The following is a 13,790-nucleotide window of genomic DNA, read 5'->3' on the forward strand; positions in this document are numbered from 1 at the left end:
CTTATAAAATAAATGAGTCTGAGATCAGGTGTGGAGTGCTGTAAAAGCCACACCTTCTGGAGGTGGATGGATGCATTAAAGAAAAAAAAAAATAGCATGACAATTTTTCAGAACCTCAAATCATCAGGTATGGTTGCTTAGCAACACGACAGGTTACGTGCACGTGACTACAATGGTATTTAATGTCGCCACCTGACAGGGTGAGCTGATATGATTAGAAATATTTAAAAAATATAGAACATTTTTGAAATGCTGCGTGCACTGTACAGAATAATAGAAAAGTCCAGTATTTGTTTAGCAGGCTGTGCTTTTTTTTTTCTGCACGGAGGTAGAGCAGCGGCGCCTTGCCTTCAGCGCGCAATAAAGTATTTATTTATATCTGGCAGAGCAAGTGAAGGAAACGATCGCTCTCCATAATCAGGATTTCTGTGTCTCTCGGCTACGATATTTTTATCTGATTACTGCAGAATATGTTGGCAGCTTCCCATCGTCCGGTTTGGACCTGATTATCTGCAGAGCGCTTCGCACAAATGGCCGCTTCGGCGCCGTAAATAACGCGTCTCGTTTCGTGCGGCAATCTAGGTTTCGGCGATCCGATCAGGCTTCTGGCAGCTCCCCGCCACCCACCTTCCTTGCACGGAGCTTCGTGGCTCGGGGTTTTGTTTTTTTTTTTTAACAATCTGACATTGTATTCGTCTCCCTCCCCACCGACCACTCTCCTGATAAAAAGTGATTATTAAATTAAAGCTTCCACTTCACTAATCATTCTCGGGAAGAACCGAGCAGCAGGGCATTCTGGGTAGCGACAGGGCAGAAGCGCAGCAGCCCCCAGAATTAAAAGGAGCACGCTCTGCGCGTCAATTAACTTCTGCAGCCGAACGCGAAACGTACGATCGATCCCCCAGAAGGATTAGCGCCGAAGCCCCTCCCGCTTTAAAAGCCTTCCGCGCTCCACCCACTGTAGAGCAGCCGCAGGTCTGATTGGTCGGCTCAGGTCTCTCTTTTTAAAGGACAACCCACCCCCATCCCTCGCCGCGCGCCTGGTGTAGGAGAAAGGCTTTTGGATGTCAATTGCGCGGGGTGCCTTAAAGGGGCGGGGTTCCGGGCTCCGTGGTAGCTCCTCCTCTTCACTAAACCTTCGCACACCCGGAAGTACTTTTTTTTTTCCAAAATTCAAGACTCCAAAATATTGTTAACTATACATGTGTTAAATAATAATAATAAAAAAAACCCCAGCCATCATTCTCTTAGGGCTTTCGGGGAAGGTTTTAAGAAAATAAAGCAGGGGAGTAGACTCAATTCCGTAACCCAGATCTAAGCCGTGAAGCATTCAGGGGCGTGGATTATTTTTTTTTTTCCCCCAGATGCCACGTTTTTACAGCTTCCTTAAAAAAACATTTTTACCGTAGCTAAATCTGCGCTTTTTCAAAGCCGTCGTTCGATTCTGGATTAGCGGCTCGATGTTGAACCACAACTACTGTATTCTAGTGTTGTTAACCAGTTCCGCTTTTCCGAATTAACAGACGTGGCTTATTCCTTTCCTAGTGGCTTCTTGTCAAGTCTCCTCGTCTGGTGCATATTAGGAGGCCAGAATCGGGCACAGCAACGAGAAATACACTGGGCTGCCCAGCAGTATGTGCCATGCGTTGCTTTGGTGCCAGGCAGCTTGTACGCCGGCACAGTCCTAGCGCATTGTGCTGCCTGGCTCGCAGTGCAATGTGCGATGCTACCTGTCCTGTCACTATACGTAAAGCTTCAGAACTGGGATATAGCACTGCACTGTGCTGTGCTGCAGCCCCAGAAGAAAGAGAACGAAATGAAGGACAGAAATGGCCTCCCCCTCCCCTACCCTAGAATTTATTATCGTGCCACAGGCAGGGGGATTCTGCCTATAAAGAGATTTTCAAACGGTACCCCTCCCCCTAATTGCATCATTTAATTAGCACAGGTAAAAAAAAACAACACATTTTTAACTAATTCAGCTATATAAGATGCAAAAATTATTCTGCCTCACTAGGACTGTCATTTGTGTTTACTGCATAATTCCCTTGTTTCTTGATTTTAATAGCTCTTGCATTAATTTAGCCCTGTGCTGTTTGATTGTGACTCTCTTATTGATCAGCTGCCAGGAGGATGCACGTAGTACAACTCTAGATTAATATGGAGAATTGTTAGAAATCACCAGTTCAGGTAATTCTGCAGAAAACATCCAGGAGGGTCTTCACATAATTAGATAAATAATATCTGGAGGGCAATTAGAAAATTAGAAAATATTTAGTTTCACTTTATTAAGGTGGACGTTTTGGAGGAACGAGTGTGAATTTAAGCATTCTGGATGCAATAATAACTCAGTTTGGAATCTAGAGCATGGATTTAGATGTGGTTTATATTGAGGTTTTTTATTTATTTCTTTGATTTTTTTTCTTGTTCACCCTTGTGAAATTTTTTTCCCATGATCCTGCTGTCTCCTATTGGCTGTATCATTCACCAAGGTTAAAGCTGTTTTTGAGATTTTCTTTGCCCTGCACTAGTTGTTCTATAGCTGCAGGGGAACCTGTAAAAGCTCTCTTGCCACCGAGATCCCCTCTGCAACCAGCTTAGGGTACCAAAACTACATGCAGCGGCCAACTAAATCCCTGAAAGTTTAAGATGTCACCCCAACAGGTCCCATTCATACCCTGCTGTGCTCCATCAAGTGGGAGAACTGACCTTTGACTTCTAGCAGTAACAGCACACCAGGCAATAGTCCCCCCAATCTGCAACACTGACTGAGAATTAAAAAAAATATATTTACTAAGGGCTCAGAAAAAAGACCATCCATTCTATATCTCTGGGGAAAATGTGCTACCTTGGAGGTTGTGATATCTTGCAGTGGCTGAACAAAATGACCAGTGAGGATCAATGTGCCCACAAACATGCTTATCCATGGCAATGGGGAATTCTTTTTTTTTTTTTTAGCAAAGTTAGGTACTATAAAGGACCATATCAATGTAACCAAATCTAAAAAGTGACCTGGCTGCCATGCACCTTGCAGAGGAATAGCTTTAAAAATATTGCAGTATACAGTTTAAAAAAGGAGACAGTAACTTTTCAACTAAAAGTGGTTTTCTCTGTAATTCTGGAGCATGGCTGCAGGAAGCTGTTCTGGGTTCAAATAGCTTGCTTGTGCCTAACATCCTGAAAGGCCCAGGAAGAATTTACGGTCTGAGCCTGCAGCAAGACATTTCTTCTCTTGCACGAAGCCTCACATTTTAGGGGGAAAAATAGTTGTAATTGAAACTGCATTTTCTCCTTTTGGGGGCCCTTCAGCATATTTATCGTTCATCTATTTCTAAAGATTTGCTGGTGTGTTGAATTCATGGAACCTTGTAACTGTCTGATGTGCAGTGTTCTAAGTCAGTGCCATTCACCTGCAGGGAGCTTTCAATCTGCCAGGGATTTGGAGTTGGTGCACCTTTAAGGTTAACAGTTCAAATCAAGGGCGGTGTCATCTTCCTTAAATCTATGGGTATAACTAAATATACAATAGATTTAAATGTTGTAGGGCTCAGCACTCATTATGCCAATATCACTTTTGTTCCATACATTTGATTATTATTAGGATCAGAAATATTTTTCCATGTTCAGGGTGTCTATACTGACTGAGCTATTCAAAAGCATACAATGCCTTTTCATATAAGCATTACATTTATATTGCTAAGTGCATATTATTATTATTATGTAAAATATTAGTTTGAAAAGCTGGAAAAAATACAAATATTATTTAAAAAAAAAAGTCTAAAATGACAGAGGTAAGCATTTTGGAAAACTGGAAAAAGCCAATTTTTGGAATGTTCAAAGTAGCCCGCAGAGTCGCAGACGACGTGGACACTTTTAACATGCATGCGTTACAGAGATTTCCAAAGGAAAACTGCTCCTGCTGTTTCCCTTTGAAACTCAGTGGGCCGCAGAAGTGCCCACACCAAAGGTTTCCGTGTACTGTTCTCATTCTCTTGGTGCGGGTGGCAGAGTGGGGGCGAGATAGCGCGCTGGTTGAAAATCGTCCAGTCCCTGTGCCGTTTTGCTCTTCCAGCCTGAGCACCACCTCTTCCTCAGCTGAACGTAAGTCAGCTCTGGAGACCACATGCACTTCTTTTAGCTGCGTTTGACCTGGATGAATATCTTTGGAAACTGCCCTCTGCAAATATAAAATATTGAAGTGCAATGCTGTCCGAGATGTCTTTAAGTGAAAGCTCATTCATCTTTACTTTGGGGGGGTTAAGTGTAAGTACCATACTACCAGTTACGGCCCAAGCCCATGCTAGCCCTGACATGAAGCTGATGTGGGAGGGCCGACTGCTGGGCAGACACAGGGAACTCAAGTTTCAAAGTCTTTCTCTGTCTGGCTAAAAATACATCCTGGATTCCCTAGCAAGTGCATTTATAGCCATGGGAGAAAAACAGCGTGCATGGGTGGAATGTAGCCTCCCTCCCCCTCGGCCACCTGCACGAGCAGCAGGTGTAACGTGTGTGCAACCTTTCTACACGCCTTCTTTACACTGGCTAATTTTCAACTTCCCGGGGAGCTTTTTCACAACCAGCTACAAAGTGCATGCATTAAAAGTGCCTGTGTACTTCGCAATTACTGAAAATTTCCCCCTTCACCTCTCACCCCCACGCCGTAATGTGGGAGTGAGGGGCGAAGTAGAACCTTTGAATATATGCGCCAGCCCAGCCCAGTGTTTGACTGGCACTGCCCCTGAGTCCATATATAATATGGAGGGCTGGAATCCTCAAATACTGTGAAATCTCCTCTCTCAGGTGTGTGTGTGTGTGTGTGTGTGTGGTTTTAACTATGGGGGCTTAGAAACAATCTACTTTTCGTAGGAGAAAGACCTGGCAATAAAGATCCTTGAGCATAGAATTGTAAAGAAAAGAGTGTTTGCAAATCAAAAAGTGACCCAATCTATAATATCCGTTTCTTATTGCTCGTTCCTACCATGTGCCTAAAAAAGTGCCAGCCTGCTGATTTACAGCTCAATACTGGTTTGCGCCCCCCCCCCCGGCAGCCATGACCTGTGAATACGAGAGTGCTGGGCAAGACAGAACACCATCTGGAGAGGCAGAGAGATGCCACCATGTGAATTCTTTCCTCTGGGGGTCATCTGCCGGGTGAAACTAAAAACCTGGCCGATTTCTAAAAGGAGAATGTGCCCCTTGGGTGGATTTGCTCTGCCTTCTTTTGTAATTCGCGTGAGTAAGGTTAATAGAGACAAAGACCACCTCTATCAGACAGAAGTAGCAAGGGACTTTCCATACCAGCAACACAGACTGCTAGAAAGACCTCCCTAGTGATGCCTTTAAGAGGGAAAGACAAAATACTGAGATCTAAGCAAAGAAAAAGTATTTTGTGAAGAATCTGGACAGAGAAGGACCTGGCAAATGAGTCTTTTAATTTTTACATTAATTCTCCCCCTCTTAAAGCAATGTTCTTTTCTCTTCCTCATTGGAAATTCACTGCTGAGAGTATATATGCTATTTGCAAACACATCTATCCCTTCCCCGGGCCCTGCAGCTGCACTGTTTGTATGAGTTCAGATTTCCTATTTAACATGAAGTGGTAAAAGTGTGTTGTGACTTTGTTCAGGATACAGAGAGGGTAATTTTCAAAAGCATCTCCATGCATAAAACAGTGTCCTATCTGCAGAAATAGCCTATGATAGAATAGCTCGCCTGATATGTGGGTAGATGTAGGCACTTACTGCCTGTTTGCTTGTAAGTTTACCCAGAATGAGCGAAAGCGCTCCCAGGAGTGGAGAAGCAGAGGGGTTTCGACTTATGCGCATACTTTTGGATTTTCTAAATTTTGCAATTAACATTTTCCAGAAGAAAAATCTCTAGATATCTCAGGAAGTGTAATTCTGCACAGGTAGAGTTGGTGGGATAATTTTCAAAACAGTTTTATGCATACAAAGTCTGCTTTGAAAATTCGTGTTTTTTACATGCATATGTGCCACGTAATTCAGGCAAACTGTTATAAAATTACCGCATAATGAACGCATTATAATCTCTCTCTCTCCATATATATATATATATATATATATATATAAGCGCTCCAGAGATTTGCAGAGGGTTGCCACAGCAACCCATGATCCGTGTCACTGAAGTCAAATGAAGTTGACCAATGTTGAATGCTAGAAGTATAGGGGGACCAGCAAGCTGCTCAGCAGGTATCCTACAGCATTTCTGCAGGCTGTGGCAAAGTGCTAGCACCCTTAAAATATCTGCCCATTGTGTGAGCATGTGGTAAAGAGAGGATCCTTGAACTTGTACCTATAGGCCTTGCCCGTTTCTGACACCAACTCCCGAGGAAGAGAGGTTTTTCTATCTTACCTGTCATGCTTGGGGTAATAAGTGTGACTCACCCTCTTACCTGGGAAACAGGACCTTGTCTTCAACCATGGACTATTTTTGGAATCCCCTAGTTACGACATTCCCAATGTCTACCTGTTTTCTCTAATTGAGAGCTTTCACAGTAAACCATTCCTGAGGCTATTTCTACTTGATGGGCTACTTTGGGGACTCTACAAATAATTCTATGCTCAAGGATCTAGATAACCTGGGACTATTTCAAGTTTGCCTTTGTTTTATCTTCAAAGTTTCCCTTCATCTTATTAAGTGGTTAATCCATAATGGACTTCTGGCTACAAAGGCAATTTCTTTGCAAATCAATCACAAACCTCAGTACAGATGGACCTCCCTTTGTACTGGATTACACCCATTTTTGTACAAATTTAGGACTATGGTACCTTTGTGGAGGATATACCCATTATATAGAGAAAGAGAATGATATGCAAATAGGGACTGTAAATATGACATACATGGACTGCTAAGTAGATTATATTACCCAGGGTTCACATTTGTCTCTAAGGTCACCACTTCTTCCTGAGGATCTAATATTTTCCTGCTATTGATTGAATGTAATATTCTATTAGGCTCGTTGTGATACAGCTTTTTAAAAATACATATTACGCTCCATTGGGGCGTTTAGAAGTTGTTGCAAGAGCTGGAGGATTTGTCAGATAAACGACTAAATGACTCTGATGTAAAACATGCTGGGGGTTTGAATTTGGAAGCATTTGTGTTTTCCGGCTAAGATGGTCCTGCGGTTATTTTTCGTGAGGGGCGGTTCCATCGTGTGTTTCTGTTGCACATGCGAAGGACTTGACTGAGTTTATCTGTACTTTGCAGGTGTGACCCGAATGAGATGTGTTCCGAAGACCAGAATACAACCAGAAGAACATGAGCGAGACTAATATAAGGTGAGTATATATTAATAAGGTTATGCTGCGGGGGGGGGGGAGGGGGGGGGGTTGTTTTTGTTTGAGTTCATTGGTGGGGGGGGGGGGGGTTGTTTTGTTCCCTTTACCTTATTTATTTTTTTTTTTGGTTCATGCTATTTTCCAGTAATGTGCACTAAAAGCTGACAACTAACCGGTCCCCCAATGCCAAAGATTTTTTTTAAAAAGGCCCCTCCCGGGCTTGCCAGATTTTGCCCTGCTCCCAGAACCCCACCGTGTTTCTTACCCCATAGCCCTGGGGGTCCAGAGGGGGCAGAAATGATCCCCAGTCACTCCTGCCCCACTGGTGCTGTGTTCAAAGATGGCAGCAGCTGACTGGAAGCACTGCGGAGTATGGCCCCCTACTGCCAAACGGTGCCAGTCGCGGGTCAGCCTGTGCCGTTTTGAAATATGGCGCCAGTGGGTCAGAAATGAGTGGGGATTGTTCCTGCCCCATGGGACCTCATGGCAGTTGGGAGAAATACAGGGAAGGGGGAAGGTTGGGGGGGGGGGGAATGGTGGCGAGTCTGGGTGAGCTTTATTAAGTCTTTGGCAGCAGGTGTAGTCAGTGGTAGGGGGCTATTGCGTATTTGAAGCAAAAGCACATCCCTAGTAGATTTATTGTCTAGAAAAACATACTGAACGAGTAACAATCAGTGGTTCCACCCCTGCCAAGGCACATAAAGTAAAACCAAGTGCTGTAGGTTTCCTTTCCTGGTACTGGCACTGGTATTGGTCAGTGAGCTGGTGAAAAGGATCAGGCCCAGAGGAATGAGAGAGTGTGCGTCCTCTGCGGGGCAGGGAAACAGTAAAGCAAGCCTAATTCCCCTTCGTTTGACACAATTTAGGACATCTGGCCATTCTGGGATTCAGTAACTCCTGTCTACACCGGGGTTTGGCAGCTCCAATTTGCAAACAATGTAGCCACATCCTCTGGGGAAATCAGCTGTAAAATCCCGAAATAATGAGTTCTGGAATTGTACAGCAGAGATAACCTGACCTCCAGCCAGGGCAATAAAAATAGCTCTACCCCTTAGCAGTACAAGAAGCAAAACATCTTGAAGTCCTGATAACACCACACATCTACTCTGTCCTCTCAGACAACCCACGGATTATTCAGTAATAATCACTGAATCCCTCAAATGGAGGATTATTCCAGGCAAGCAAAACTAAGGTCAGCTTCCATTTCTGCTCCTGGGAGTAAGCACCTTGGCCCTCCATCATCCATAGTGTGACTACCAAGAGTTCATCATCTGCTGCAAGTCACGTCACCCTCCACTGCCTCAGGTACAAGCTTAGATCGTGAACCCTCTGGGGACAGAGAATCTGCTTTGAAGTGCCTGGAAAAGTGGAATCTTAAGTCAGATAAATACATAAATGGCTTCTGGAGTGAGAGAACCAGAAGGCCTGTGGTGGGATTAGTTGTAGCCTCTTGAGTTCCAAATGCAGAATCTCTCATATTTTCAAAGTCCTCCTCCCTTTTCGAAAGCCAGCGATTTATACCCACTCTAAAGGTATAATTACAAGGCTGTATTGTAGATCCAGCTACCTGTACACATTAATTTTATTTTGTATAAAAACTCTTATATTCCAGCTCATTGTCTCATGTATGGGGCCAGGGTCAAGGTATCAAGTGAGGCTCCACAGCGATTATTCCTAAGACTGTTTATATTCAACATTTTCATTAATGACTTGAGCAATAATAGAGAGGCCACACATGAAATTTGCTGTTGATATCAAGATGGATGGAGTTCCAAGCACCATACAGCAGGGGGAGGTAACTGCAGCCCTGGAGTGCCACAAACGTCTAGTTTTCAGGAGATACCTAATGAATAGGCATGAGGAATATTTGTGTGCACGGTGTCCATTGTATGCAAATATGTGTCATGCATATTCATTGGGGATGTCCTGAAAACAAGATTTGTTTGTGGCCCTCCAGGACCCAGAGGTGCCTACCCCTGTCTTAGAGAATAAGAATTCAAAACGATCTTGACAGAATGTAGAAGCTGACAGAAATGCACAGGATACAATTCAACAAGAACACATGTAAACAGGTAGGAAACATCGAAAGCATGAATACAACATGGGAAAGAAGTGACTGCATAAAAGACTATGAATCAGCAAGGTGGCATTGTTTTAAAAACACCAATACTATACTGGGACATAATATCAAACATAAAATAAGTGAAAAAAAAATGTCCCACTATAGTCAGCATTTCTAAGACTTTGGTTGAAGTTCTGTGTCTATTTCAGGCCACATTTTAATAAGGGTATAAAGATCTGGAGTCCAGAGAAGTCAATAAATATGCTAAGAAACAGATATAATGTGGGTCATTGGGAAAAGACTGAAAGGGTTACATTTACTTAGCTTAGAGAAGACTTAAGAGACCAAATTACTGAGCTGCAACATTTTTAAGTTAAAATATTTCTTGTGCAAAAAAGTTTTCAAAGCACCCATTAAATGCACAAAAACACAAAGGTCTGGGGGGTTCTGCAACACCTTTTGCAAAACAAATTTCACAGAAATGTGCTGCAATGCAAAATCATGCAAAGCAGTTCATTAATGAAGACCCCCATAGCTATTGGTAGACTTTTGGAGGCTGGGCGAATCCTATTTGGGGTTTATTCAGATTCTGAAGTGCAAGAGGTTAGAGCATGACACTGGGCTTTAACATTGATGTTTTTGGCCCACAAGGGATATGGGGGGTGTGGTTGAGGCCTCCAGGATTTTTAATGACACTTTGGGGGGGGAGGGGTGCAGGTGAACCGCTGCTTCCCAGGCGAGGTTTGTGTGTTGCCATGGCTGGGAATGCTCAGAGTCCCTGGCCGTGGACTTTTGATACAGATGCTAATGAGCTTCAAGCTTTGAGCTCATTAGCATTTATAACAAGATGGTCGCTAAACCATGGGACATGCCACGGGTTAATATATCGCCCTCGAAGAGTTGACTGGATCAGTAGCATTGAAATGGAAAAGGAGGGTTATAAAAAGGGTGGTTATTAGTTTCATCTCCATCTGTACTGAAGAAAGGACAAGAAGTAATGCCTTTCACTGCAATATCAGAGATATACGTTAGACATTGGGAAAATCTTTCTAACTGGAGGGAATTAAAGCCCTGGAGCAAGTTACAAAGGGAGGTGGTAGAATTTTCATCAAAGAAGGTTTTAAGAGCAGATTATGTAGGCATATATATGGGGTAGGTATCAGATCCAGCCTGGAGGCAGGGATATGGACTAGAAGACCTCAAGGTCTTTTGTAACCCAATATTTCCATGATTTCATCATTTCTATATGTGCTGGAGTATGAAAATCTGTGAGAATTCAAACAAGCAAACAAATGGAACCTTGCTCTTATGTAGACACAGGTGCAAGCATTTAGGGATAAAATCCAAGTCCTTCTTTTTCCTATTGTGAGCGAGCGTTATCTGGCTCAGAATCTGTCTGACTTTCCAGTGCTGTAGAAGAGGACATCTGGGAGAGGCTCATGGTAAAATTAATACTTTGGCAAATCATTGGTGAAATGAACAAAAAAGGCAGTACTAAAGAAAAGAATAAAACAAATAATAATAATAATCATCATCACAAACTAAAAAGACATAACCAGTTGCAGGTCCCAAATGTGAATAAGAAGTAAAATAAAAGGTGAGACATGTTTCTGCGTGCAAGTTAGAAACGGATTGCCAAATGCAGTAGTGGAGACCAGCACTTTGGTAGATTTTGGACACGCTTGGGACAGATGTGTAGGGCAGTGGTGGGGGGAGGGGGTCGCGATGAGTGGTCAGGTGGGCCACTTGCTGGTGTCTGTGTGAGAATTTGTATGCTCATCTACCCAGGGGTGGTAGAAAACCAGAGGAAGAATCTCAGCTGGGCAGGCTGAATGAGCTTTATCTGCCTTCATTTACCGTGGAACTATGGAACCATTTTGAACTCCAATGAGTTGGAGGGAATTGAATATATAGATACAGCTTTGGTTTCCATACCTGCCATTACTGAAAATGAATAGAATGACTGTAATTTTGCATCATATTAAAAACATATTATACTATTTACAGAATAAAACTGTACATATTTTGTGTACTACTAGAAAGATTCTGCAGAATATATGACAGTAGATGCTTTCATGTTTTTCAGTTAATGTGGTACCATCTACAAGAGGAAATTGGCATGAGAGTTGAATGAATTCAAGCTATTGACCAAGAAGAAGAACTGGTGATTTTTTAGAACCAACACTGTAGAAGTTGATCCACAAGAAGAAGCAGACCATGACAGGGAGCAGGGATGTCTTTAAATTATGGGATCTACTTAGCATTTGGGAACTTGCCAGTTACTTGTAGCCTGGATTGGCCACTGTTGGAAACAGGATGGACCCTTGGTCTGACCCAGTATGGCTTCTTATGTAATTTCTGGGACATTGGATCAAGGTTGAAAGAAAAATGATATGAAAGTAAGGCCCAGTATGATGACCTTTGTCTACAGGGGCTAAGAACACACGTGGTCATGTTAAAGCCACTAGATCATTGCATGAAGAATATAATGTAACAAAACTGAATTGCAGCCGAATTAGCTTAGTATGGTAAGATCAGTAGTTAAAAATAATACTAGAGATTTCAGTGAACCAGATAGTTCTAAAAATCTGACCACAGTATCATGACAAACATAAATAGAAGTTGTACGGCGGATTCAACAAATCCTTCTTATCACCATTAGCAGCTCAGCTGGACATAATGAATGTTCCCTTTCCACAACCTACACAAGGTTAGAGACTATGAGCTTGCATGATGGCTACGGGCTGCCATGCAGGAAGTATGGATTTGATTCTTGAGCTCTGTGCCTATTCTTCAGGCCTGCTAGGGATGTGGGATGCTAAGCGGTATTGTTCATAACTCTCAAGGGGGAGATGAGGTCTCAGCCATTGCACGGTGGTGACATCTAATGGCCAGACTCAGGATGCACTTCATATACCAGGTTCCAAGTAAGGGAGATGTCTGTGGGCCCTTGACTAAGCGCTGGCTAGACAGGAGGGCTTTAGAAAAATGGAGGAAATCCCTGGGTAGCTGTGAATAAAGGTTCATAGGTGGAAGCATTAAAAAAACAAGAGGAAACGTCCAGGTTAAAAAAAAACAAAACATCCCTGAACATCCCATACCTCTCTTGCCTCCTGTATGGAAATATACAGCGAGGACAGCTAGGCTATTCGCCTTTATGGAAACATTTTGCAGAAAATGTCTACTTGTATCATTTTTTGATCATTGAGTTTAATGAGAAAATATTTTGATGAAACAGGCAACATATGAGGAAATTCACCCATTTTCTGCACCTCCTTTCTATAAATGTGTGCATTTGTTACATGACATTTTGTTACATGACATTATCTACAGTTTCGATTATATAATATATATATAATGTATCTTCAAGCCCACTATTCAACATCGTGTACCCTCTCAGCCCTTACCATGTAACCTGCTCTCAAATATGACTAATGTGTACATAGTTTCTGTTTATATTTTATATTTATATTTACATATATATTTTTTTCCTCCAACACGTATATTATTTCTGCACTCCTTGTTTTTGTACCCTCCCGTTTACCATGCCATGTAACCAAATCATTCCATGTATTTTCTCTATCTTGTTACACGTTATTTGTAAACCGATACGATGTGCAAACGGCTATCGGTATATAAAAAGCTATAAATAAAGAACACAGAAGCAATTGTAACTTTTGCAAAAATAGTCATTGCAAAATCAACATTTTTTTTTTTCAATCCTTAATTGCAAAGGAATATTCTTAAGGCAGGTCAAAATGAGGAGAACGTCAGAGATCGGCTGGGTTCTTTGGCACTGCACCAGGAAGTAGACTGGGCACACTAGATGTGCCCGAGAGTCCTTATCCACTGTCATATCCTCAGTGCCTATGTTTAGGAGGGTGGGATGGGAAAATGAAGGGCCTGCAATTTGGTTAGAAGCCCTTCGGCTGGACACCGGGCCTGCTGGGAAATCAGAATGTGACACCTAATCCCGACTTCTGCTGCTTAGGCTGGCTGGGGCTTGCTGCCAAGGTGGCTTTGACATCCTCTGTGGGGCAGGGAGTGCCAAAAATCACACAGTACCAACACCTAGTGACCCAACTCAAGAATATATAAGATATTGCTCACTGTACTGTTTGTACCCTACTTATTAAACTGCTTTCTCGTTGATGAAGTCATAAGCACACGTCAAACGCCTGCGCTACTGCTTAATGCATGTTAAAGTGGCATTAATGTACATTTTCTTAGCATTTACATTTAAATGAACCGATTAAAATGCAAAATTCTGCTAATCATTTTACTTAACTGTAACATGGATCACTTGATTGTAGTTAAAGTTTTTTTGCGTTAAAAGCAGATAGTAACACCCTGTGTAACGGGCACCCTTGCATCACTTTAACATGCTATGCACGAAAGGTCATAAAGCCTGTAGGGAACAGTGCATT

General features: G+C 42.5%; 1 long non-coding RNA gene across 1 annotated transcript; it reads left to right on the plus strand.

Annotated features, from left to right (window-relative positions):
- The first annotated feature begins 1,483 nt into the window (after positions 1 to 1,483).
- LOC115075188 lies at positions 1,484 to 12,776 on the plus strand. Its single transcript, XR_003852459.1, has 3 exons — positions 1,484 to 1,948; positions 7,231 to 7,301; positions 11,450 to 12,776. It is a non-coding gene; the product is annotated as an uncharacterized LOC115075188 (long non-coding RNA).
- Positions 12,777 to 13,790: the final 1,014 nt, after the last annotated feature.

Source organism: Rhinatrema bivittatum, chromosome 13 (genome assembly GCF_901001135.1).
Source record: "Rhinatrema bivittatum chromosome 13, aRhiBiv1.1, whole genome shotgun sequence".
Classification (NCBI taxonomy): Eukaryota; Metazoa; Chordata; class Amphibia; order Gymnophiona; family Rhinatrematidae; genus Rhinatrema; species Rhinatrema bivittatum.